General features: G+C 46.2%; 1 pseudogene; it reads left to right on the top strand.

Annotated features, from left to right (window-relative positions):
* The first annotated feature begins 9110 nt into the window (after positions 1–9110).
* Positions 9111–25536, top strand: LOC144326323 (H(+)/Cl(-) exchange transporter 5-like; annotated as a pseudogene).
* The last annotated feature ends 813 nt before the right edge of the window (positions 25537–26349 follow it).

Genomic DNA, 26349 nt, shown 5'->3' on the forward strand with positions numbered 1-26349 from the left:
GATCTTGTGTTTGTGACATCTCTCACCCCCTAAAAAAATAGTAATAATATTTATTTTAAAATATGGACTATTCCTAAACAATATTAATTAATATTAATCCATAATGATGTTGGTTAATAGTAATATATGATAATATTAGTGTGGACTATTAATTAATCAAAGCAAGTAATAATATTAAGTAATATTATGTAGCAAATGATAATAATTGATATTAATATTAATTAATAATAATGTTAATTTAGAAATGCAGACCTAATCCGAGTCCTTCCGTGACTCTTATTTCTTTATGAAATGTGGGGGAAATAAATAATAGTACAAACATAAAAATGTAACAACAACAATATCCACCGCAATAATATCATTTTATTGTTTGTATTTGCCCATCTGAGAGGATTACCTGAAAATAATCACAGTTCTTCCTTGATTTATTTCTTTATGAAATGGGTGGGATATAAATAATACAGATCTTGGAATATGTATGTTTTGGTCCCCGAATTTAACAACAACAACAACAACAACAACAAATTTATTATTTGGCCTGGGTTGCCCCAAAGCCATCATAGTTCTTCCTTGATTCATTTTTTATTTCTTTATGAAATGGGTGGGATAGAAATAACAGCAATAATATATCATATAATAATATAATACAAATAATGATAATTATAAAAATGCTAATAATCACTAATAATGATGAGATACAATGAAACAATAACATTAAATTAAAAAATAAAGGAATTCACCTAACATTAGAGAAGGAAGGCCTGGGGAAAAACTTGTTTTTTCCTGTTATTCCCCAGGGAAAATTGGAAAAAACAGTTTGACATAGTTTGAATATTCCACACACTCCCCCCTCCCACATTTTTTATAGAAAAAAATCAGGGGAAAAACCTGGTTTTCCCCAGGCCTTCCCATCCCTACCCAAGATCTCTGGGCAGTTTGGGAAAGCTTCCGAGAATTGCAGCCAGGAGTCCTGCAGGCTCAGGTTTAAAGATGGGAAGGCCTGGAGGGGAAAAAAGGAAAATTGGGGGGTGGGTTATGGTGGGGGTTTTTAAGCCTTTGCCCCCCAGAAAAAATGAAAAAAGTAAAACCCAGCCAGAGGGGCGGTGTATAAATAAATTATTATAATTATTTAATAAAAACCTGGTTTTTTTCCAATTATCCCACACTTTTTCCCAGCCACTCTGGGCGGCCCCCAACATAATAATAATAATAATAATAATAATAATAATAATAATCCCTGTCCCTAACCCTTATCCCTATCTCTAACCCTAATAATAATAATCTCAGGTTTAGAGATGGGAAGGCTTGGGGAAAAACGTGGGATAATCGGGCAAAAACAAGTTTCTATTAAATAATAATAATAATAATTTATTTATACACCGCCCATTTGACTGGGTTTCCCCAGCCACTCTGGGCGGATCCCAACAGAATAATAATAATAATAATCCTATCCATAACTTCTATTCCCATCTCTAACCCTCATCCCTAGCCCTAACAACAACAACAACAATTATTATTATTATTATTATTATTATTATTATTATTATTATTATTATTATTATTTCTAAATGGAAAAAGGTAAAAGGCGGATCTAGACGGATCCTCGTGAATTCATATGATTTTTTCATTCAAATTAAATAAAACCACCATGATACTGTAGACCATGTCTTACTCTGTAGACAGCATCAAAAAAATCATGCATCCACTATTTCGTGGGGCCGCAGGGGCGCAAAAACATGGTTAAAAAACATGGATCCTCATGATTTTTGCACTAGATCAGCCCAAAGTCACCATCAGATCAAACATCATGGCCAGGGGCACAGCATCCACCACAAAAATCACGGATCCACGGCTTCCTGGCCATACCGTGGCCCAAAAACGTGGTTTTGAAGCACGAATCCTCATGGATCCTCACGCTTTTTGCATTGGGCCAACCCAAACCCACTGTCAAATCACATATCATAGCCAGGGGCACAGCCTACACCACAAAAAACTCGGATCCACGCCTGCCTGGCCATACCGTGGCCCAAAAACGTGGTTCCAAAGCATGAATCCTCATGGATCCTCACGATTTTTGCACAAGACCAGCCCAATGTCACCATCAGATCAAACATCATGGCCAGGGGCACAGCATCCACCACAAAAATCACGGATCCACAGCTTCCTGGCCATATCGTGGCCCAAAAACGTGGTTTTGAAGCACGGATCCTCATAGATCCTCATGCTTTTTGCATTGGGCCAACCCAAACCCACTGTCAAATCACATATCATGGCCAGGGGCACAGCCTACACCACAAAAAACTCGGATCCACGCCTGCCTGGCCATACCGTGGCCCAAAAACGTAGTTCCAAAGCATGGGTCCTCATGGATCCTCACACTTTTCGTATTGGGCCAACCCAAACTCGCTGTCAAATCACACAACATGTCCAGGGGCACAGCCTGCACCACAAAAAACTAGGATCCGTGGCTTCCTGGTCATACCACAGCCCAAAAACGTGGTTTCGAAGCACGGATCCTCACGGATCCTCACACTTTTTGCATTGGGCCACCCCAAACTCACTGTCAAATCACACATCATGGCCAGGGGCACAGCCTGCACCACAAAAAACTGAGATCCCCGGCTTCCTGGCCATATCGTGGCCCAAAAACATGGTTTTGAAGCACGGATCCTCATGGATCCTCACACTTTTTGCATTGGGCCAACCCAAACTCACTGTCAAATCACACATCATGTCCAGGGGCACAGCCTGCACCACAAAAGACTAGGATCCACGGTTATCTGGCAACGCCATGGCCCAAAAACGTGGTTTTGAAGGTCGGATCCTCACGGATCCTAACGCTTTTTTTATTAGGCCAACCAAAACTCAACGGCAAATCACATATCACAGCCAGGGGCACAGCCTAAACAACAAAAAACTCGGATCCACGGTTATCTGGCAACGCCATGGACCAAAAACGTGGTTTCAAAGCACGGATCCTCATGGATCCTCATTATTTTTGCACTAGATCAGCCCAAAGTCACCATCAGATCAAACATCATGGCCAGGGGCACAACATCCACCACAAAAATCACGGATCCACGGCTTCCTGGCCATACCGTGGCCCAAAAACGTGGTTTCGAAGCATGGATCCTCACGGATCCTCACACTTTTTGCATTGGGCCAACCCAAACTCACTGTCAAATCACACATCATATCCAGGGGCACAGCCTGCACAACAAAAAACTCGGATCCACGGCTTCCTGGCCATATCGTGGACCAAAAAAGGTGGTTTTGAAGCATGGGTCCTCATGGATCCTCACGCTTTTTGCACTAGATCAGCCCAAACTCACCATCAAATCACACATCATGGCCAGGGGCACAGCCTGCACCACAAAAATCACGGATCCACGGCTTCCTGGCCACTCCATGGCCCCAAAACATGGTTTTGAAGCACAGATCCTCATGGATCATCACACTTTTTGCATTGGGGAACCCCAAAGTCACGCTTTATTCAAATATCTTGTACATAACTACAGATCTGACCACAAACATCATGGATCTACTGCTTCATGGCCCTGGCCAGATGCTACCCTGGATATATTGGCCAATTTTTAGGTGGGTGTGCTGGGATGGAGGAAACGGAGTCGGCTGAATCTCTATCCATTAAAGATGGGCGTCCAATGGCTGGGCCAGAATAATTTCAGTTTGGTTTGCCAGCTCCCAGCTCTTCATGGGGCGCAATAGTCACCTGTAGCTGCCATCAGGAATCCCGGTGTGATTCTGGATGCTTCTGTCTCTATGGAGGCATTGGTCACAAGTGTAGCCAAACTGGAATTTTTGAATCTATGTCAGGTTAGGCAATCGGTACCGTACCTGTCCCTTTCCAACCTAGCCATGGTGATCCATGCAGTAGTCACCTGCAGACTAGACTACTTTAACTTGCTGTACACCTGAGCCGGGGAGTGCAGGGTATAAATGTGATAGAGAGAGTGAGAGAGAGAGATGCAGGGCTACCCTTGAGACTGCTCCAGAAACTCCAAATGGTCTAAAATGCAGATGCATGAGTTCTTACTTGGACTTTGTGGAGATCCCACATTCAGTTGGTTGTTCATCAGCTGGATTGGCTCCAGGTGGAGTATTGAATCAGGTTCAATGTTTTGGTGCTAATCTTTAAAGCCCTAAACAGTCTGTGACCTTTCTTATCTGTGGGAATTATCTTCCAATGAGTGTGACGCTCATCTAACAGCAACCTACTGGTGGTCCCTGGCCCAAAACATATCCAGCTGTCCTCAACCAGAGCCAGAGCCTTTTTGGTGGAACACTTTGTCTAATGAGACCAGGGCTCAGCGCAATCTATCTCAGTTCTCTCACTTGTCATGGTGAGTGGGGCAGGAATGTGAAGCCCCTAGTCATGAACCGACACATGGGCGTTCAGTCGTTCTGACTCAAGGAATGGGGCAGTTGAGCAGCACAGCAGCTGTATCCATGACTGAGCAGCGCTTTTTAGGATCCACTAGCCTCACCCCGAAAAGGGGAAAGGGCTGGAAACGGTGCCCTAAACTTAGTATGCCTCCCTTTTTCCCTGACTGGATTACCGCGCCCAGGTGGAATCTCTTTTCCCATAGTTTGAATCCATTATTCTGCATCCTAGTCTCTAGAACAGCAGAAAACAAGCTTGCTCCCTCTTCAACATGACTTCCCTTCAAATATTTAAACATGGCTATCATGTCACTCCTTAATCTTCTCTTCTCTAGATTAAACAAATCCAGCTCCCTAAGTCTCTCCTCATAGGGCTTGGATTCCAGACCTTTTACATTTTGGTCACCCTCCTCTGGACATGCTCCAGCTTGACAATATCCTTCTTCAACTGGACACAGTATTTCAGGTGTAGTCTGACCAACCAGAATAGTGTGGTAACATTCCTTCACTTGATCTAGACACTATACTCCTATTGATGCAGCCCAGAATTGCATTGGCGTTCTTAGCTGCCACATCACACTGTTGACTCATATTCAGCTTGTGGTCGACTAAGACTCCCAGATCCCTTTCACTGGTACTGTTGTCTAGCCAAGTGTCCCCCACCTGTGCATTTCATTTTTTCTATCCAGGTGTAGTACCTTACATTTCTCCCTATTGAACTCCATATTGTTGGGTTTGGCCCAGCTCTCTAGGCTATTCAGGTCATTTTGAATTCTGATCCTGTCCTCTGGTGTATTAGCAACCCCTCCCAGTTTGCAGTCATTTGCAAATTTGATTAGCACGCCCTCTATTCCATCATCCAAATCATTTATAAAAATATTGAATAGCACCAGGCCCAGGACAGAACCTTGTGGAACCCCAATAGTCATTTTTCCCCAGGATGAAGGTGAGCCACTGATGAGCACTCTTTGGGTTCAGCCCGTCAACCAATTACAAATCCAACTAACGGTAGCTTTGTCTAGCCCACATTTTACTAGTTTTTTTGCAATAATATCATGGGGGACCTCTTCAAAGGCATTACTGAAGTCAAGGTAAGCTGGTACAAGGGAAAGCAGGATTGTAATTACCGTAAAAATTACTGATCACTTTGGATCAGCAGTCTCAACCTAACCCGCTATGTGGGGAGAGCCACGTGTTCCTTTGGAAGGCAAGTGGAATACAGTGTGATATACTGACAGCTGTTTTAAAAGATGTAACTGTAACTTAAAATCCAGTATCAGAAAAAAACAAAAATAGATGGTCCCTGTGTGGATAGTCATGTTTGCATGATGGGGCCACCTCCAGTGACCATGTGGCCTGATATAAGAGGGTTCTAAAATCAGTCCTGAAAGTAGACTGATTGAGAATGACACACGCATAGCTTTTGCTCTGCCATTAACAAGGTGAGCTGAAGCAAATTCTTGCCTCCCTTTGGGCTTAGCAATATTTCCTACAGCATTATTGTTGAAGGGCATTGGAGAGTTAGGTGAGGGTCACTTTTCTGTTTTTCCATCAAGCCCCCAGACAAGAATGCTACAGGATCAGCCCCAAACACTCAGTCTCATAACAAAAAATACTCAACGGAGTTAGGGCTGAGGGTAGGGGAAGTACAATCATGATCTTTCCAGTCCTCTAGAAGCTGACCCTTTTGGTCATTGTGGTCATGGAGCCAAATATCTGTTCCCAAGATTAAAGATCTAAACAAGTAAAGAACAAGCTTGCCCTTTACATGCAAAAGCCCTGAAATTCAGCCCATTGGGCAACTGATCATGGGGCTGGGAGGAGGGAGGTAAGGACTAGCACCTTCTCTGCCCTCCACCTCCAACAGCTACACCTGAAAGTTTCATGATGGGGTTCGATTTGAGAAGCTGAATGTTTATAAAGGCACTTAGCCAAATTCTGCCACGGAAATTCTGAACAGAAACACTCTGCAGGATCAGCCCCCAAAAGAAACTGCTCTATGGTCTCTGTGTTGGGCAATGGGAACAGATCTTGCTCATCACCAACCTTCCCTCCACAAATCAGTATCACTATGAGGCCGAACTGAACAGCTTGCTCCAGAGTTTTAAGAGATACGTTTCTGTGGTGTTGTGGTTAAGAGCGGTGGACTCTAATCTGGTGAGCTGGGTTCGCTTCCCCGCTCCTCCACATGCAGGCTGCTGGGTGACCTTGGGCCAGTCACACTTCTCTCTGAACTCTCTCAGCCCCACCTACCTCACAAGGTGTCTGTTGTGGGGGTGGAAGGGAAAGGAGATTTTTAGCCACTTTGAGACTTCTTCAAGTAGAGAAAATCATGATATAAAAACTAACTTCATAAATAAGAATTCTATGGAAAAGGACCATCCCTGCCATGATGATGAAAACTATATGTTTGGATTTTGCTGTATTATACCAACCTGTGGAATATGACAGTTTGCAGTTTCAAAATCTATTTGGCCACAGTGGATTGACAGTCTGGACACACAAAAACCTCTGGAAGATCTTTTGAATCAATGTCTATGCGAAAGCAGTGGTACCAGTCCTGGCAGTTTCCTTCACAGTAAACCATAGTTAGGTCACCACTGGGCCTCCTGCACCCTTCCTTCAAGAAACATAGTGACCAGCAGCCTTCAAACAAGGAAGGTAAAATATCTGAGCAATAGGCTAGTGTATCCTTCCATCCCTCTGGGCATGATCGAGGCACAGTAATGTAACTCTCGTTCAAGATTTGTCTCTTCTTGGGAGGAACAGCATCAATTTCCACTTGAAAATATTTGTCTTGTCTTTCAAAATAGGTTTTCCCACAGTACTGTATTATTTCTCTTGCAATCCAGGGTCTAATGGCAGCCATATCCTTTTGTATGAACTGTAATTGGGCAGCAGAAGCAATCAGATGGGCAATGGTACATGTGAAAGGACCATAGTCACTGGAATTACCTTGCCTGGGTATATCAGTTGGTGCAAGAAATGACCAGCCGCAAAACTATAGGGATATTTTGAATCCATCTCATACAGACATGCTAAAAAGGATGTTATTGCATCAATCACAGAGTGGTTCAATCCATGTTTGGAATCTAGATAGAACATGGTCTTCCTTTTAAAAATGATTACTATCAGTATCCAGTGGACTTCTCTGTCATTTACTGGAATAATCAAAACATCTTTCTTTAGCACTCCAAATCTCAAACAGTTCTTCAGAGCTTGCACTGGCAATCTTTGACATATCTGCATGAAGTGGCTGTGGAGAGAATCAGAACTTACAGGGTTAAGAAGTTCTGAGTGACGTCTCACATTCTGAGGCGTGGTTTAGTACACAGAGGGAAGTGTTTGCTCTGTGTCTCATTGTTGTTCCGTGCCGCAACGGAGAGAGAAGCAAGATGTGCGCTTTGTCTCTGGGAGATTAATGAGTTGTTTTTCTACACGAATAAAGACCAGAAACAGATAAGAAGGAACGCTTGCGTGAAGCCTGATTTATCACACACACACACACAGCAACAGTTTCACGCTGCGTACACTCTGCTACAAGTAGCTGACCGGAGAGCTGAGGGGAGCGCGCAAGAGGGAAGCGTGTGGGCTCCAGACATACAGCTACATAAATATCTGAACAGTGGCAAGTATGGTAAGTGGGAAAATTGTTCCATCATGACCTAGCTCTTTGGCCATGATCACCCTGGAGGCAAGAAAGGCATCTATTATGCGGTCATTTATCCAGTTTGATCCTTTCAGTGTGTTTATGTCATAGTCATACACACAGATGTTGCCAACTGAACCCACAAGTCCCATGGTTTGTAGACTGAGTGTGGGGAAGGTACAGTTGTGCCATGGGGGAACTGATGTACAAATCAGTGATTTGTCCAAACATTTCTCAGTTTGTGTTGAGAATATGGAGCTGGTATCAAAAGAATCAATATTGATCACTGTCAAATCCTCTTTCCCATTTTTTGGAGTGGAGGTTATCTGAGGCTGAGTGCTTTCCAGGTGTCTCATCGTCAGTTGGTGATCTTAAGGAGTCAAACCCCTCAGCAGCCTGCACTGAGTCAGCTGCTGGAGCTACTGTTATCTTTTCCTGCAGTCTGGGGAACTTTCTTCCCGATCTACTCTTCTGTCTTTTATTTCACTTCAACTGTGTGAGCTGCAACTGGCAAGGCTTCCCTGGTTCTGTGTCAGGGAACTGACATCAGAGACACGGGAGAAGAAGAGGGTCTCAGATTCTGCAGGTGAAGGTCCCAGCACAAGGGGGAGACTCAGCTTGGTGGAAGGGGAAGGAAATACGCGTGACACCAAGAGTCCAGGAGAGCAATGGGAAGAGGAGGTGGAAGGGCTCCGGGATTCTTCCCTGGAAGTCAGTGAAGAGAGCCCAGGCACTCCGCTACCCACGCCCACCCTGCGCAGGAGACTCCCGTGCAATGAGAGGCGGAGACGATTAGGTGTCAAACAGCTTTTATGCTGGCAGAGGTTTAAGAAACGCCCACAGACAGATTCTGCCAGTGACTGAGGCAGTCAAGCGGAGATGGGCTGTGCAGTCCGAAGGGTTTAACCAGGCAACCAAGCACCCAAACGGGGTCGGCTTACGCACAAGTAACTCCAAACCACTACATTCTGGTGGCATGCCGATAGATTTTGTGGCAGCTATAATATGGTAACAAGTCCTGGGTGATGGGTGCGCACACAATGTCCTGTATGGACTGTGCATGCATGGCAGCCCATATGGTCGCCAGGAGAGCGGCTGCCCATACAGCCTGTACGACCGCCGTGAGAGGGGCTGCCTGTATGGACGCTATGCGAGCAGCAGCCTGTACAGTCACCGTGAGAGCAGCTGCCCATATGGCCCATACGGTCGCTGCGAGAGGGGCTGCCTGTACAGTTGCCGCAAGAGCGGCAGCCCACACGGACGCCACACAAGCGGCAGCCAGTACAGCGACCGTACTGTCACTCTCCCCCCAGCATGGCACCCTGGGGCACCATCACCCCGCTGCCCCTTCGTATGCCCCTGCAGTCAATCAAATGTACTATGAACAATCTGAAGTCATGCTGGGCACAATTCACCACTAATCCTGTTCTTTTTCTAAAAACACATGGTGGACTTCAGGAAAGCTGTCAGTAGGCACCATGATGCCCATGGGCACCACATTGGAAACCCCTATTTCAAAGTTTGCACTGACAAAATCTGTTGGCAAGAAAACTTGCAGTTAAACCACCATTTATAATTACCACCCCCGCAAAGCAACCAACTTTTGTCCCAAAACCATTTGTAGCTGAATTGACGCAAGACAGGTGATTGTTTTTCATGGTAACTTTGGTGGTCTCCATCTAGTTCAGGGGTCTGCAACCTTTAAGACAAAAAGAGCCACTTGGACCCGTTTCCGAAGGGGGGGAAAACTGGGAGCCGCAAAATCATTGCAACATTTAAAGCATGCGCGCCGCTGCCCTCCGATCTGACAGCGGGCGGGAAGGAGACGTTGGGACGGTGCGTGACTAACGCACGCACCGCCCCCATGCGACGTCACAGCCAGTACAGCGCCCGCCACAGTGGGAGTGTCGGGGCGCACAATGCGCCTCCTCCCCTCGCTAGTATCCGCCCCGGAGCCGCGGCAAAGGTGTAAAAGAGCCACATGCGGCTCCGGAGCCGCGGGTTGCAGACCCCTGATCTAGTTGGTTTGATAATTTACATTCACAGGTAAGATCATCACAATCTCTGCCTTGGATATTCTTGAGGTTTAGCAGCGTCAAAAATTTCCAGGTGCTGTTCTTCACAGTGGAAGCTATGAATATGAATGTCATTTTAATTCAATGTTCTTGCTAATGCAGAACCATTTCAGATAGCGTTTGTATTTCGGTCATTCCATGGACATTGGTGTGATCTTACAATATAATTTGGTGGAGTCCATTTAACAATCATGGCGATCCATGAGGATTAAAGTATTTAATATAGTGTTTGTTCCTTGGCTGTGCTCTGTGGTTTTTGTGGTTCATTCTGTGGTCATATACATCATGTGTGATTTGATAGTGATTTCAGGGTGACCAAACATAAAAAATCTAAGGATCCATGGGGATCTGTGCTTCATGAGAATCTTTTTACAGCATAGCAGTGCCCCAAAGTGATCTGGCCATGAGCAGCATAGGTGGTCGGGTAATGAATATGGGGCGACCCAGAAAACTGTGGAGCCGTAAATTTTAAAAATATATATATATTCAATTTTATAAGGATGGGGAAGTACAGAAAGGGAAAAGGGGGAGGGGATAGATAGATTAGAAATTTAAAAGACCTATAAAGATTATCAAATCCTACAAAGTATTACTACTACTACTACTAATATATTTGTACCCTGCCCATCTGGCTGGGTTTCCCCAGCCACTCTGGGTGGCTTCCAAAAAAAATGAAATAAAAATACATTAAAAAGTCACACATTAAAAACGTCCCTAAACAGGGCTGCCGTCAGATGTCTTCTAAATGTCAGGTAGTTGTTTATCTCTTTGACATCTAATGGGAGGACATTTCACAGGGCGGGCGCCACTACCAAGAAGGCCCTCTGCCTGGTTCCTTGTCGCTTTGCTTCTCACAGTGAGGGAACCACCAAAAGGCCCTTGGTGCTGGACATCAGTGTCTGGGCAGAACAATGGGCGTGGAGATGCTCCAAAAAGCATGAGGATCCATGAGGATCCGTGCTTCAAAACCATGTTTTTGGGCTATGGAGTTGCCAGGAAGCCGTGGATCCGAGCTTTTTTGTGGTGCAGGCTGTGCCCCCGGCCATGATGTGTGATTTGACGATGAGTTTGGCCTGGCCCAATGCGAAAAGCGTAAGGATCCATGAGGATCCGTGCTTCAAAACTACGTTTTTGGGCCACGGTATGGCCAGGAAGCCGTGGATCTCAGTTTTTTGTGATCCGGGCTGTGCCCCTGGCCATGATGTGTGATTTGACGGTGAATTTGGGCTGATCTAGTGCAAAAAGCGTGAGGATCCATGAGGATCCGTGCTTCAAAACCACGTTTTTGGGCCACGGTATAACCAGGAAGCCGTGGATCCGTGATTTTTGTGGTGGATGCTGTGCCCCTGGCCATGATGTTTGATCTGATGGTGACTTTGGGCTGATCTAGTGCAAAAATAATGAGGATCCATGAGGATCCGTGCTTCGAAACCACGTTTTTGGTCCATGGCGTTGCCAGATAACCGTGGATCCGAGTTTTTTGTGGTGTAGGCTGTGCCCCTGGACATGATGTTTGATATGACAGTGAATTTGGGCTGATCTAGTGCAAAAAGCGTGAGGATCCATGAGGATCCGTGCTTCAAAAACACGTTTTTGGGCCACGGTATAACCAGGAAGCCGTGGATCCGTGATTTTTGTGGTGGATGCTGTGCCCCTGGCCATGATGTTTGATCTGATGGTGACTTTGGGCTGATCTAGTGCAAAAATCATGAGGATCCATGAGGATCCGTGCTTCGAAACCACGTTTTTGGTCCATGGCGTTGCCAGATAACCGTGGATCCGAGTTTTTTGTGGTGTAGGCTGTGCCCCTGGACATGATGTTTGATATGACAGTGAATTTGGGGTGGCCTAATGCAAAAAGCGTTAGCATACGTGCAGATCCGACCTTCAAAACCATGTTTTTGGGCCATGGAGTGGCCAGGAAGCCGTGGATCCGAGTTTTTTGTGGTGTAAGCTGTGCCCCTGGACATGATGTGTGATTTGACGGTGAATTTGGGCTGATCTAGTGCAAAAAGCGTGAGGATCCATGAGGATCCGTGCTTCAAAACCACGTTTTTGGGCCACGGTATAACCAGGAAGCCGTGGATCCGTGATTTTTGTGGTGGATGCTGTGCCCCTGGCCATGATGTTTGATCTGATGGTGACTTTGGGCTGATCTAGTGCAAAAATCATGAGGATCCATGAGGATCCGTGCTTCGAAACCACGTTTTTGGTCCATGGCGTTGCCAGATAACCGTGGATCCGAGTTTTTTGTGGTGTAGGCTGTGCCCCTGGACATGATGTTTGATATGACAGTGAATTTGGGGTGGCCTAATGCAAAAAGCGTTAGCATACGTGCAGATCCGACCTTCAAAACCACGTTTTTGGGCCATGGAGTGGCCAGGAAGCCGTGGATCCGAGTTTTTTGTGGTGTAAGCTGTGCCCCTGGACATGATGTGTGATTTGACAGTGAGTTTGGGTTGGCCCAATGCAAAAAGTGTGAGGATCCATGAGGATCCGTGCTTCAAAACCACGTTTTTGGGCCACGGTATGGCCAGGAAGCCATGGATCCGTGATTTTTGTGTTGCATGCTGTGCTCCTGGCCATGATGTTTGATCTGATGATGACTTTCGGCTGATCTAGTGCAAAAATCATGAGGATCCATTAGGATCTGTGCTTCGGAACCACGTTTTTGGGCCACGGTATGGCAACGCAGGAGTGGATCCGAGTTTTCTGTGGTGTAGGCTGTGCCCCTGGCTATGATGTGTGATTTGACAGTGGGTTTGGGTTGGCCCAATGCAAAAAGTGTGAGGATCCATGAGGATCCGTTCTTGAAAACCACGTTTTTGGGCCATTGTATGGCCAGGAAGCCATGGATCCGTGATTTCTGTGGTGGATGCTGTGCCCCTGGACATGATGTGTAATTTGACAGTGAGTTTGGGCTGATCTAGTGCAAAAATCATGAGGATTCATGAGGATCCGTGTTTTTTAACCATGTTTTTGCGCCATTGCGGCACCACGAAACAGTGGATGCGTGATTTTTTTGGTTCCTCCTACCGACTAAGATGTGGTCTACAGTAGCATGGTGTTTTTATTTTGTTTCAATATAAAAATCATATGAATTCATAAGGATCCGTGCCTCGGATCCATGTTTTTGTGGTGCTGCAGCGTGGCAAAGTGTTGGATGCACGTTTTTTATAGTCCAGTTTGTAGGCGTGCCTTCTAGGTGTGATTTGACACTGCATTTGTTGGAATTATTTTTTTAAAAGTGGAGGATCCATGAGGATCCGTCTAGATCCGCCTTTTATGCAGACCCCTGGAGGAGGAAGAAGAAGCCATTACCTATATCTGAAGTGAGTGACTCGGATTGATTGATTAATCATCATGCCTTCTGTATATAGTTGTAAATAAAGACTATAAAACCGTCAGCAGTCTGCCATGGTTTCTGGTGAAGAGAGCAGCTTCCAGCCCTGACATTCCCGCTTTCTCTCTTATTTAATTTTTTTTAAAAAAATCCAATTTAAATAAAAAAAGTCTGATTTAAATAAAAGAATTTAATTTAAATTTATGATACGGAAAGGGGGGGTACCTTTCCTCACCCCTCCGCTGGCCACCAAAGGGTCCGAGGCGATGACCTCGACGGCGCCCAGCTATGCCCTGACCCCTCAGCCCCCACACCGTTACACAAGCACCACACTATACCCCGGCCCTATAAATGAATGGTTTCCTCTCCCTGTATGCGGGCGAAAATAAGCCCAATATCTTTCCTTAAACCTCTCTCTCGCTCCATTTCTAATTGTCGAATTGTATCCTCCATTCACTATAATGGCCACGTTTTAGCCAATCAGAACCATGCATTCCTCCTGCAGAGCCAGCTCAGTGAGCTTCTGCACGCCTCATTTAACCTCTTGACAAGCTGCTGACGGCTCCCTGCTGGGAGAACAATGGATCCGAAACTCCTGAACTCCTGAAAGTGTCAAATTCTGCAACAATGTATCTATTTTGTTTCCGATTTCTATTATCAGTATGGGAATAGGCTGAAATGGACTGACAACTTCTAAAATTCATATAAAAATCAACCACAGCACCGATTTCCTTGGTTCTGGTGTCAATGGACACAGTTTCTTCTAGACTTTATGACACTTTCCACCGCTTCCATAATCCTTCTAGCGAGGGGTCACGTACGCAGGAAGACCCTAATCCGGTCAAATCACTCTGCCAAGCCTTTCCTCCGGGCAATGCCAGGTGGCAGACTATGCATACATGGACCATTGTCTTCCCATCACCGGCACTCAGGAAGCGCTTATCTGCGCATATCTCCAACTCTGCATGGATATTTCCGTTCCACCTTAAGAGGGAGCAGGCTGTGAGTCACAGAGTCTGCGTATTTCCTGTTACAGGATGTTTATGTTTGCTATTCCTTTCGGTTTTGCCTGTCTGTGTTTGAACGCTGAAGCAGACGGACATGTCTTTCCTTTGTTCTGACCAACGTTGAATAAACTATAAATATGCTCTCCTGCTGTGCATCTTTTGCTGTGTGGATTCTGCTGAAAGAGTGTGCACCAGCCTAGGAATGTGGATTCTAAGGCTTCGTGTCGCTAAATGATACTGCGTGACTGCGTGACTACGGGAGGCAGATGGATATCCGGCAGCCGGCTTGGGGGCTCAGATGGACGTTATCTCCCTGGCAGTATCCCAACAACTAGGTTTCGGGCCCAGATTCACGGCACTTACAGGAGAGTAAGACAACTGCGTCAGACTGCTGAGGTATGTGAAAAGCAAAAGCAAAGGCTTTTCTGTTGGGCCGCAAAGAGCCTTTGATCTCCGGCAAGGCTTAATTGGCCTGGGAGCCGAGCCAGAAGGCTTCGTGATTAATGGGAGCCAAGATAAGAAGTTTTTGAAGGCATAAAGGCTCACGGCTCAAGTAAAAAGCTGGAATGGAGTTTTTCCACGCTTTTGAAGCTTCAGAGGCCACTGAGTGCCCAAAGTTAAATCGGCACAATTATCAGACCTGGGCAAAATGGTGTGAGAGTCTGCTGCGTCAGTATCGAGTCTGGCATACTGTGAGTGAAGCCCCCCCCAATCCTCTGACAGAGAAATGGGAGGCCCAGAATTTGAGGGCCATTGACATAATAGTCTTATCCGTCTCTCTGGAGGAAATTGCTACGCTTGCTGGCAACGTGACGGCACGTGAGATGTGGAATGCTTTGAAAGCTGCCCATCTGCCAGTCATCCCAGCTCAGTGTCTGAATGCCCAGAGTTTGACTGCATCGGAGGTCCTGGCTGTTTCCCAGAATGCGAGTGAATGCAGGGATGCTGAGGGCACCGGTTGCAAGCTGCAGGGGGAGCAGACTGTGATGTCATCCCAGGCAGCATTCCAGTCTCCAGGGGGAGCCAAGGAGTCGGCAGCTGAGAGCTCTGTTTCTCGTGGGAACCAAGGTCATCGCCTTTGCAGAGGCCGGAAGGCCAAAGGTAAACAGAGCAAGATGCCTGCAGATGGCCCGAAGCAGAAGGGGGGTGAAGAGCCCACGCCAGTGGAAAACAAGGCTTTGTTAGCTGGCATTGCTTCACCAAAGGCTAAAGGCAAGTCTCATGGCCAGGAGCAGGGGGGCAAGCTGCAAAAGCCCACACCAGTGGAAAACAAGGTTTTGCTTGCTGCAAAGACTGCTCCAAAGGCCAGATTTGTTGTGGACTCAGGCGCCAGGCGCCATCTTGCGAAGGACCGCCATCTCTTTATTTCCTTCAAGCCTCAAGAAGGAGAGATCCACCTGGCTGATGGTAGGACGTTGCAAATTGCAGGAGAAGGGACTGTTAAACTTGCAAGTTTGCATACAACCATCAGTAATGTACTGTATGTTCCTGGAGCTGCGGACAATTTGCTTAGCGTCCCACAGCTGACTGGGCGTGGTTTTGAGATTTCCTTCAAGAGGAGCGTCTGTGTCATCAGGAAAGGCAAAGAGGACATTTTGCATGCTAAGTTTATAGATGGTTTATTCTGTATAACTTATGATGACAATGCTGTTGTGTCTAATGCTGATTCTTGTTGTGTTGCACAAACTAACAAGGTTCTTCATGCAGGATGCATTCACGATGCACATCGAAGATTTTGTCACATGTCTTGGCAGGCGCTGGCCAAGATGCCTGGATTGGTTGAAGGTTTGAACATCAAACCCTGTAAATTTCACATGAAATGTGTATCTTGTGCAGAGAACAAGGTGAAGGTTGCTCCAAAAGGCAAGGAGTCTAGCAGGCAGGCTTCCAAACCCTACCAGCTAGTTCACGCAGACCTGGTTGGTCCTCTTGCGCCCTCTTTGGGAGGAGCAAGGTACTTCATGGTTCTAATTGATTCTTTTTCTAGGTACATTCATGTGTTTATGCTCGAGCAGAAATTGCAAGCATTTCCTAGGTTCAAAGCATTCTGTGCTTGGCTGGAGAATGCTCACGGTAAACGTATCGGCTGTCTGTTTACCGATCGCGGCGGGGAGTTCACTTCTCAGCAGTTTGAAGCTTTCCTGACTGAGAAGGGAATCCAGCATGACTTGACAACGCCTAGATCGCCATGGATGAATGGGCTTGCGGAGCGAGCAAATCAAACGTTGCTGCAAGGAATGAAAACCTTGTTGCATGATGCCAACCTCCCTGAGAAGTTTGGGGGGGAAGCTCTGTCGACGGTAGTTTATACCTATAATCGCAGACTGTCATCACCTATTGGTTGTACTCCGTATGAGAAGATGTTTGGAAAACAACCGAACGTCAAGCACCTGAGAATCTTCGGTTCTGACATGTGGGCACACTCCCCGCAGAGCAACAAGCTTGGGAAGCGTGGGGCACATGGTTTGTTCATGGGGTACGAAAAAGGTGCATACAGGGTATGGATGACTGACTCTAAATCCATAAAATTCACAAGGAGTGTTGAGTACAATCCTAAGTGGGGGGGAAATGTGGGAATTTTCCAGAGTTACCCAGAGGAGGATGAAGGTGATGTGAAGAAAGCAGATCATGCTGAGAAAGCTGAGGAAACTGAGGGTGATGATGATGATGATGATGATGATGATGATGATGATGATCAGAGTTCGGATTCCAGTTCAGTGGGTGGCGCTGCTGCTGCTGTCAGTGACAGTGATGACACAGCAGATTACAAGAGCGCAAAGGCCTCAGTCAGACCATCTGATGCGTCTGACAATGAACTGGAAGAACCACTGTTCACCATTGGTCATTTTTCTCCTAAGAAAGAGGAGATGAATCCAGAAGACTTGCGTCTGGTTCGCAGGTCTGAAAGGGTGACCAAAGGCAGACCTCCAAAGAGATTTGCTGATGAGTTTGCTAAGACAGCAACTGCTGTTCTTAGTAGCTCAGAGAAGGTGTGGGAACCTTCAAGCTTCAAAGAGGTTCAGGAGTTAACCTCTAAAGATGCTGAGCCTTGGCTTAATGCCATGAAGGCTGAAGTTGATTCCTTGAACAGGAACCAAACTTGGGAACTGGTACCGGTAGTCCCAGGTATGAGACTGGTTGGCAGCAAATGGGTCTTCAAGGCCAAGACAGACCAGAATGGCAAGGTTGTTAGACACAAAGCCAGATTGGTTGCCAGAGGTTTTTCACAGGTACCAGGACAGGATTACCACGAGACCTACTCACCCACCGTCAAATATGAGAGCATTCGGCTGATGCTCAAGATCGCTGCGGAGGAGAAACTGCATGTTTCCCATCATGACATTAATACAGCTTTTTTGTACGGGATTTTGAACGAGGAGCTGTTTATGCTTCCACCTGATGGAATGCAGATACAGAAGGGAATGGTCTGTAAACTGCGGAAATCCTTATATGGTCTCAAGCAGAGTGCCAGGTGTTGGAACACAAAACTCACTGAGACGTTGCTTTCTCTAGGTTTTCACCAGGGCAAAGCTGATCCATGTGTGTTTGTCAAGGAGGAGGGGCAAAACAAACTGTATTGTTTATGTTTTGTTGATGATCTTCTGATGTTTTGGAAGAATCAGGCTTTCTACCAAAGCACCCTAGCTCAACTGAAGGAGCACTTTGACATGAAGGATCTTGGTGAGGTATCCAACTATCTTTCTCTGCAGGTGGAGAGGGACCAAGCAGGTAATTTTCTGGTACACCAAACACAGAAAATTGCTGATGTATTAACCAGGTTGAATTTGGTGATCATCCAAATGTCATAGACCGAATGGAGCAAAGAGCATGCAGACCTAGTGGTGGGAGGAGAAAATCCTTAAATAAGAGACACGGGGGAATGATTAATGGACTTCAATGTCTGTACACTAATGCGCAAAGCATGGGAAATAAACAAGATGAGCTTGAGCTCCTGGTACAGCAAACTAAATATGACATAATAGGAATCACTGAAACCTGGTGGGATAAATCCCACGATTGGAATGTAATAATGGAGGGATACAATCTATTTCAAAGAAACAGACCAGACAAGAAAGGAGGAGGAGTGGCGTTATATGTCAGGGATGTGTATACCTGTGAAGAGATCCAAGATTTAGAACCTCAAAGCCAAAGTGAGAGCATTTGGGTCAAAATTAAGGGAGAGAAGAATAACAGTGACCTCATTGTGGGAGTTTACTATAGATCCCCAAGCCAAACGGAGGACATAGATGATGCCTTCCTGGAACAGATGGCCAAGCATGCAAAAGGAAGGGAGATAGTAGTAATGGGGGACTTCAATTACCCGGATATTTGTTGGATGTCAAACTCAGCCAAGAGCATAAGGTCAAACAGATTCCTCACTGCCCTTGCAGACAACTTCATTGTCCAGAAAGTGGGAGAAGCAACAAGAGGAACAGCCATTTTAGATCTGGTCCTAACCAATGTTGATGACCTGGTTAGTGGGGTAGAAGTGGAAGGATCATTAGGCGTGAGTGATCATGTTCTTCTGAAGTTTACTATACAGCGGAAAGGAGCAGCCAAGCATACTAGGACTCAATTTCTCGACTTTAAGAAAGCCGACTTCATAAAGCTTAGGGAAGTGCTGGGTGAGATCCCATGGACAGTAATACTAAAAGGAAAGGGAGTTCGAGATGGCTGGGAGTTTGTTAAGAGGGAGATAGTAAAAGCACAACTTCAGGCAATACCAATGAGACGGAAACATGGAAGGTGCCTAAAGAAGCCAGGGTGGCTATCTAAAGAACTTTTAACTGAGTTAAGATTAAAAAAGGATGTGTACAAAAAATGGAAAAGGGGGGAAACCACCAAAGAGGAATTCAAACAAATAGCCAGCACGTGTAGACACAAAGTCAGAAAAGCTAAAGCACAAAATGAACTCAGGCTTGCTAGAGAGGTTAAAAGCAACAAAAAAGGCTTTTATGGGTATGTTCGTAGCAAAAGGAAGAACAAAGAAACCGTGGGGTCACTCAGAGGAGAAGATGGTGAAATGCAAACAGGGGACACAGAAAGGGCTGAACTCCTCAATGCCTTCTTTGCCTCAGTCTTCTCCGATAAAGAAAACAATGCCCGACCTGAAGAATTTGGAGCAAATGATTCAGCAGAGGAAACACAGCCCAGAATAACTAAGGAGATAGTACAAGAATACTTGGCTAGTCTAGATGTATTCAAGTCTCCAGGGCCAGATGAACTGCATCCAAGAGTATTAAAAGAACTGGCAGATGTGATTTCAGAACCACTGGCAGTCATCTTTGAGAATTCCTGGAGAACAGGCGAAGTCCCGGCAGACTGGAGGAGGGCAAATGTTGTCCCTATTTTCAAAAAGGGGAAAAGAGAGGACCCAAATAATTACCGCCCAGTCAGTCTGACATCAATACCAGGGAAGATTCTGGAGCAGATCATTAAGCAAACAGTCTGTGAGCACCTAGAAAGGAATGCTGTGATCACCATTAGTCAGCATGGATTTCTGAAAAATAAGTCATGTCAGACTAACCTGATCTCGTTTTTTGACAGAATTACAAGCCTGGTAGATGAAGGGAACGCAGTGGATGTAGCCTACCTTGATTTCAGCAAGGCATTTGACAAGGTGCCCCATGATATTCTTGTAAAGAAGCTGGTAAAATGCGGTCTTGACTATGCTACCACTCAGTGGATTTGTAACTGGCTGACTGACCGAACCCAAAGGGTGCTCATCAATGGTTCCTCTTCATCCTGGAGAAGAGTGACTAGTGGGGTGCCACAGGGTTCTGTCTTGGGCCCGGTCTTATTCAACATCTTTATCAACGACTTGGATGATGGACTCAAGGGCATCCTGATCAAATTTGCAGATGACACCAAACTGGGAGGGGTGGCTAACACCCCAGAGGACAGGATCACACTTCAAAACGACCTTGACAGATTAGAGAACTGGGCCAAAACAAACAAGATGAACTTTAACAGGGAGAAATGTAAAGTATTGCACTTGGGCAAAAAAAATGAGAGGCACAAATACAAGATGGGTGACACCTGGCTTGAGAGCAGTACATGTGAAAAGGATCTAGGAGTCTTGGTTGACCACAAACTTGACATGAGCCAACAGTGTGACGCGGCAGCTAAAAAAGCCAATGCAATTCTGGGCCTCATCAATAGGAGTATAGCATCTAGATCAAGGGAAGTAATAGTGCCACTGTATTCTGCTCTGGTCAGACCTCACCTGGAGTACTGTGTCCAGTTCTGGGCACCACAGTTCAAGAAGGACACTGACAAACTGGAACGTGTCCAGAGGAGGGCAACCAAAATGGTCAAAGGCCTGGAAATGATGCCTTATGAGGAACGGCTAAGGGAGCTGGGCATGTTTAGCCTGGAGAAGAGGAGGTTAAGGGGTGATATGATAGCCATGTTCAAATATATAAAAGGATGTCACATAGAGGAGGGAGAAAGGCTGTTTTCTGCTGCTCCAGAGAAGCGGACACGGAGCAATGGATCCAAACTACAAGAAAGAAGATTCCACCTAAACATTAGGAAGAACTTCCTGACAGTAAGAGCTGTTCGACAGTGGAATTTGCTGCCAAGGAGTGTGGTGGAGTCTCCTTCTTTGGAGGTCTTTAAGCAGAGGCTTGACAACCATATGTCAGGAGTGCTCTGATGGTGTTTCCTGCTTGGCAGGGGGTTGGACTCGATGGCCCTTGTGGTCTCTTCCAACTCTATGATTCTATGATTCTCTGATTCTTGGTTGATGCAAACCCAGCAGACACACCGATGGTGACAGGTTACCAGGTAGATAGTACTGCTGAAGCGTTTTCTGACACTACGCTGTACAGATGCATTCTAGGCAAGTTGAATTTCATTGCTAGATGCTCAAGACCTGATATAGCTGTAAGCACTAACCTGCTTAGCAGACATGCTAACAATCCTACTGTTCAGGATTGGAAAGCTCTGAAGCGCGTAGCCCGCTATTTGAAAGGGACTATGCACTAGAGGCTGAGGTTCACCAGTCAGAAGACTGGAGGTCTTAAAATCTTTGCAGATGCAAGTTTTGGAAGTGACAGCACGGATGGTACAAGCACTTCTGGAGTATGCTACATGTACAACCACTGCCTGTTTGACTGGTTGTGCAAGAAGCAGACGACAGTGAGCCTAAGTTCCTGTGAAGCAGAACTCAATGCTTTGTCATTTTCACTCATGGATTGTGAATGGTTGATGCAACTGTTTAAGGACATCGGGGTTTCTGTGAAATGTCCTATACAAGTGTACCAAGACAATAGATCTTGTTTGGCTTTGCTGAACTCGGAGAGTTGCAAGCAAAGAACCAAGTACTTGCAGATTAAGCTACATCGTGCAAGAGAGTGTATTCAAAAGGGACTGATTCAGGTGTCCTACATGGCAGGAAATGAAATTCCTGCTGATCTGTTGTCTAAGGTTGTTAACAGAGAACAACTTAAGGTTTACGCACAGAGGTTGCAATTGGGTTGAACCACAGGTACTACAGGTTACACGGAAAGGGGGGAGGATGTTAGGATATTTCCGTTCCACCTTAAGAGGGAACAGGCTGTGAGTCACAGAGTCTGCGTATTTCCTGTTACAGGATGTTTATGTTTGCTATTCCTTTCGGTTTTGCCTGTCTGTGTTTGAACGCTGAAGCAGACGGACATGTCTTTCCTTTGTTCTGACCAACGTTGAATAAACTATAAATATGCTCTCCTGCTGTGCATCTTTTGCTGTGTGGATTCTGCTGAAAGAGTGTGCACCAGCCTAGGAATGTGGATTCTAAGGCTTCGTGTCGCTAAATGATACTGCGTGACTGCGTGACTACGGGAGGCAGATGGATGTCCGGCAGCCGGCTTGGGGGCTCAGATGGACGTTATCTCCCTGGCAGTATCCCAACATATTCCCCCCTCCCTCCTCCATATGGTAATCTATGTAACCCAACCTCTCCCTAAAATATTCATGATGTAATCCGTGTAACCCAACCTTTCTTTAATGTATTCATGACGCGAATGTGATGTATTTTGCACTGTATTCTGGGACATGGAGGGAAGTTTCAAAAACTCAGGTCACCCCTTTCTCGGGGTTCAATCTCGTCTTGAACCTGTTGCGCAATAAACTTGGATCTTCTGTAGTTTGCTCCCGTGCCGGCTGAACTCATTTTTCCTCCGCAGGGACCCGCGGACTTAGTCCGACGGACTGGGTGGCAGTGTAGTCCGCACCCAGGATTTTACCGTAACATTTAAAAATCTGATTGGGTTTAAAAATCCAATTAAAATTGAAAAAAAAACAATTTAAATAAATCAAAAAATCAGATTTAAATAAAAAAATTCAATATAAATTTGAAAAATCAGATTTAAATTTAAAAAACCTGACCTAATTAGAAATATCAGATTTAAATCAAAAAGCTGATTTAAATAAAAAAAAATCCCATCAAAATTTTTAAAAACCCATTTAAATTTTAAAAAATCCCATTTACGTAAATAAAAAGAATCCAACTTAAATCCTCGAAATCCAATTTAAATCCAGGAAAAAACCCAATTTACATTTTTAAAAAACCCAATTTATCTTTTTTAAAAACCCAGTTCAAATTTTAAATTTTTTATTTCAATTTCCATTTTAGAATTTTGATTTCATTTTTAATATTGATTTTACATCATTGCCGGTTCTTCTCTCCCCATCTAGGCCGCGTCACCTGCATGACCATCTCCCTGGTGGTCATCATGTTTGAGCTGACTGGCGGCCTGGAGTACATCGTCCCCTTCATGGCCCCCGCTGTGACCAGCAAGTGGGTGACCGATGCTGCAGCCGGGCTCCTGGGCATCTACGACTCCCACATCCGCCTCAACAGCTACCCCTTCCTCAAGGCCAAGGAGGAATTCACACATAAGACCCTGGCCGCCGACGCCATGGGCCCCCGCCACTGACCGCCCTGCCGCAGGGTGCCATGACCCTGGGAGATGTGGAGGGGGTGCTGGGCGCCACTGGCTACAGCGGGTACCCAGTGGTGCTCTCCCGGGAATCGAAGCGCCTGGTGGGCTTTGTGCTGAGGAGGGACCTGCTCATCTCTGTTGGTGAGGGGTTCGAGAAATCCACTTTTATGCACAGGTTCAGCATCGCGGGCATTTTCCTCGATTTCTGGTCAAGATCCAGCTTCAAATTCCCATTGAAATTGATTGAAATGCCAGCAAGGCTAAACCTTTCTGTAAAAAGGGGAAATTTCAATCGGCTGAGTTTTGCACCCAGACTAATCCTCCTCTCTCTTCCCTCCCCCTCCAGAAAATGCCCGCCAGACCCAAGAGGTGATCGTGACCTCCTCACTGGTCTCCTTCTCCAATCACTCGCCTGCGCTGCCCCCAAACTTGCCGCCCATCCTGAATCTCCGCCCCATCCTCTACCTCAGTCCCTTCACTGTCACGGACCAGACGCCCATGGAGATCATGGTGGACATCTTCCAGAAGCTGGGCCTCCGACAGTGCCTGGTGACGCAGAATGGGTGAGGTGCTGGGTGCGAGGCGGATGGGGTGCTGGGTGTGAGAAGTGCCGGGTGCGATAGACACGGGTGCCAGGTGCAAGACATGCGAGAGCTGGGTGTGAGAGGTGCCGGGTGCAAGACACAGGTGCCAAGTGCGGACACTAGGTGTGAGACAGGTGGATGCAGGGTATGAGGGGTGGCGGGTGCAAGACACACAGGTGCTGGGTGTGAGAGATGCCAAGTGCGAAATAGGCAGGTGCCGGGTGTGAGGGGTGCAGGGTGCAAGACACACAGGTGTGAGACACATGGGTGCCGAGTGTAGACGCTAGGTGTGAGACAGGTGGGTGCTGGGTGTGAGGGGTGCCACGTCCGAGACAAGCGGGTGCCGGGTTGGAGAAGTGCCAAGTGTGAGATAGGCAGGTACCAGGTGTGAGGGGTCCCGGGTGCGAGACATGTGGGTTCCAGGTGCGAGGCACATGGGTGCTGGGTGTGAGAGGTGCCAAGTGTGAGACACGTGGGTGCCAGGTGTGTGAGAAGTGCTGGGTGTGAGACAACCAGGTGCTAGGTGCGAGACACGAGTATGCTGGGCGTGAGAGGTGCCGTGGGCCAGACACTCAGGTGCTGGGTGTGAGAGGTGCCAGGTGCAAGAGAAGTGGGTGCTGGGTGCAATATGGACAAGCAGAGGAAGGTTTCCTTTTTGGAATCCTAAATTTCCAGACCAGGGTGGATTGGATTTAAATCGAGTCAATTAAAAGCACAGTTTTCACCCACCCTGACCCCAGATCAGGAACCTTGGTGGAAGAGCTGAGTTCGAGAATTATGCCGCCATGGTCTTCCAAATTGACTTTTCTTTTCTTTTCCAGGAAACTCCTGGGAATGATTACCAAAAAGGATCTGAGACATGAGCTGCAACAGAGAGGACTCACCTTTCCAGAGGCTGTGTATTCCTTCATGATACTACATTCTTTGGGTTCAAGTTGGGAGTCCGTTGCCACTCAGATTGCTGTTCAGCCAACTGCTCAGCTCACAGTAGCACATGTTACTGCTGTTGTTCTGAATGAAGCGGACAGGCGAGGTGCTAGCTGCTTCGGTAAGGGGGAGTCTTCACAGACGTCATCCCAGAATGCAGTGGAACCACCTGATGGCGCCAAAGCTTTGAAGGCAGTGAAATGCTACTCGTGTGGACGTCTAGGCCATATGAAGAGGGAATGCAGATTTCCCAGGGCCAAGACAGAGCAACGCAGCGAAGGCTCAACGCGTGGAAAAGGCAAAGGCAAAGGTCCAGTGTCCAGGACAACGCAGCTCAAGGCAATGGTCTCACGCTTCACTCCAAAGGTTGCAAAGGTCCAGAAGACGTCTAGATCTTTCTTTGTGATTGATTCAGGAGCCACAAGACATTTATGCAACGACAAGCGACTGTTCGTGTCTTTTACACCGCAGGAAGGTGCGATTCACCAGGCGGATGACCACACGATCCCCAGTCAAGGCTACGGAACTGTTGTTCTTCACAGTTTGGACTTATCGATACAAGATGTTCTCTACGTTCCAGATGCTGCACACAATCTACTCAGTGTTGTGCAGCTGAATGAACGGAAAATTGACGTTTCCTTCAAGAACAAGAAGTGCACCATCACAAAGAAAAACGATTATGTATTGCATGCTGAATATGTTGATCGTTTGTTTGTTTTGTATTTTGATGATGATGTGCAGGATGAAACTTGTTGCATTGCAGGTTCTAACAAAAGTTTGCATGCAGGATGTATTCATGATTTTCACAGGAAATTTGGTCATTTGCATTTTGAGGCAGTATCTAAAATGCCTGCCTTGGTTGAAGGTATGACTATTAAACCCTGCAGGTACCACATGAAGTGTAAGGCATGCGCAGCAAACAAGGTGAAAATGGCTGCGAAAGGTAAGGTGTCTAGTAGGCAAGCTACAGAACCATACCAGGTAGTGCATGCTGATTTGGTTGGTCCACTATCGCCCTCTTTGGGTGGAAACAGCTACTTCATGGTTCTCATTGATGCATTTTCCAGGTATATTTATGTGTACAATCTCGAGCAGAAATCAGAGGCTTTTCCAAGGTTCAAGGAATTCTGTGCTTGGTTGGAAAATGTGCATGGTAAGAAGATAAAGACTCTTTTCACTGATCGCGGGGGGGAATTCACTTCTCAGCAGTTTGAAGCTTTTCTGACTGAGAAAGGAATTCAGCACGATTTGTCTAGTCCTCGTTCGCCATGGCAGAATGGACTTTGTGAGAGGGTAAATCAAACATTGCTTCAAGGGTTAAAAACCTTGCTGCATGGTGCCAATCTTCCAGAGAGTTACTGGGCCGAATCTTTGGCCTGTTTTGTTTACAGTTATAATCACAGGTTATCTTCAGCGATTGGTTGTACCCCCTA

The sequence above is a fragment of the Podarcis muralis genome, chromosome W, assembly GCF_964188315.1.
Source record: "Podarcis muralis chromosome W, rPodMur119.hap1.1, whole genome shotgun sequence".
Classification (NCBI taxonomy): Eukaryota; Metazoa; Chordata; class Lepidosauria; order Squamata; family Lacertidae; genus Podarcis; species Podarcis muralis.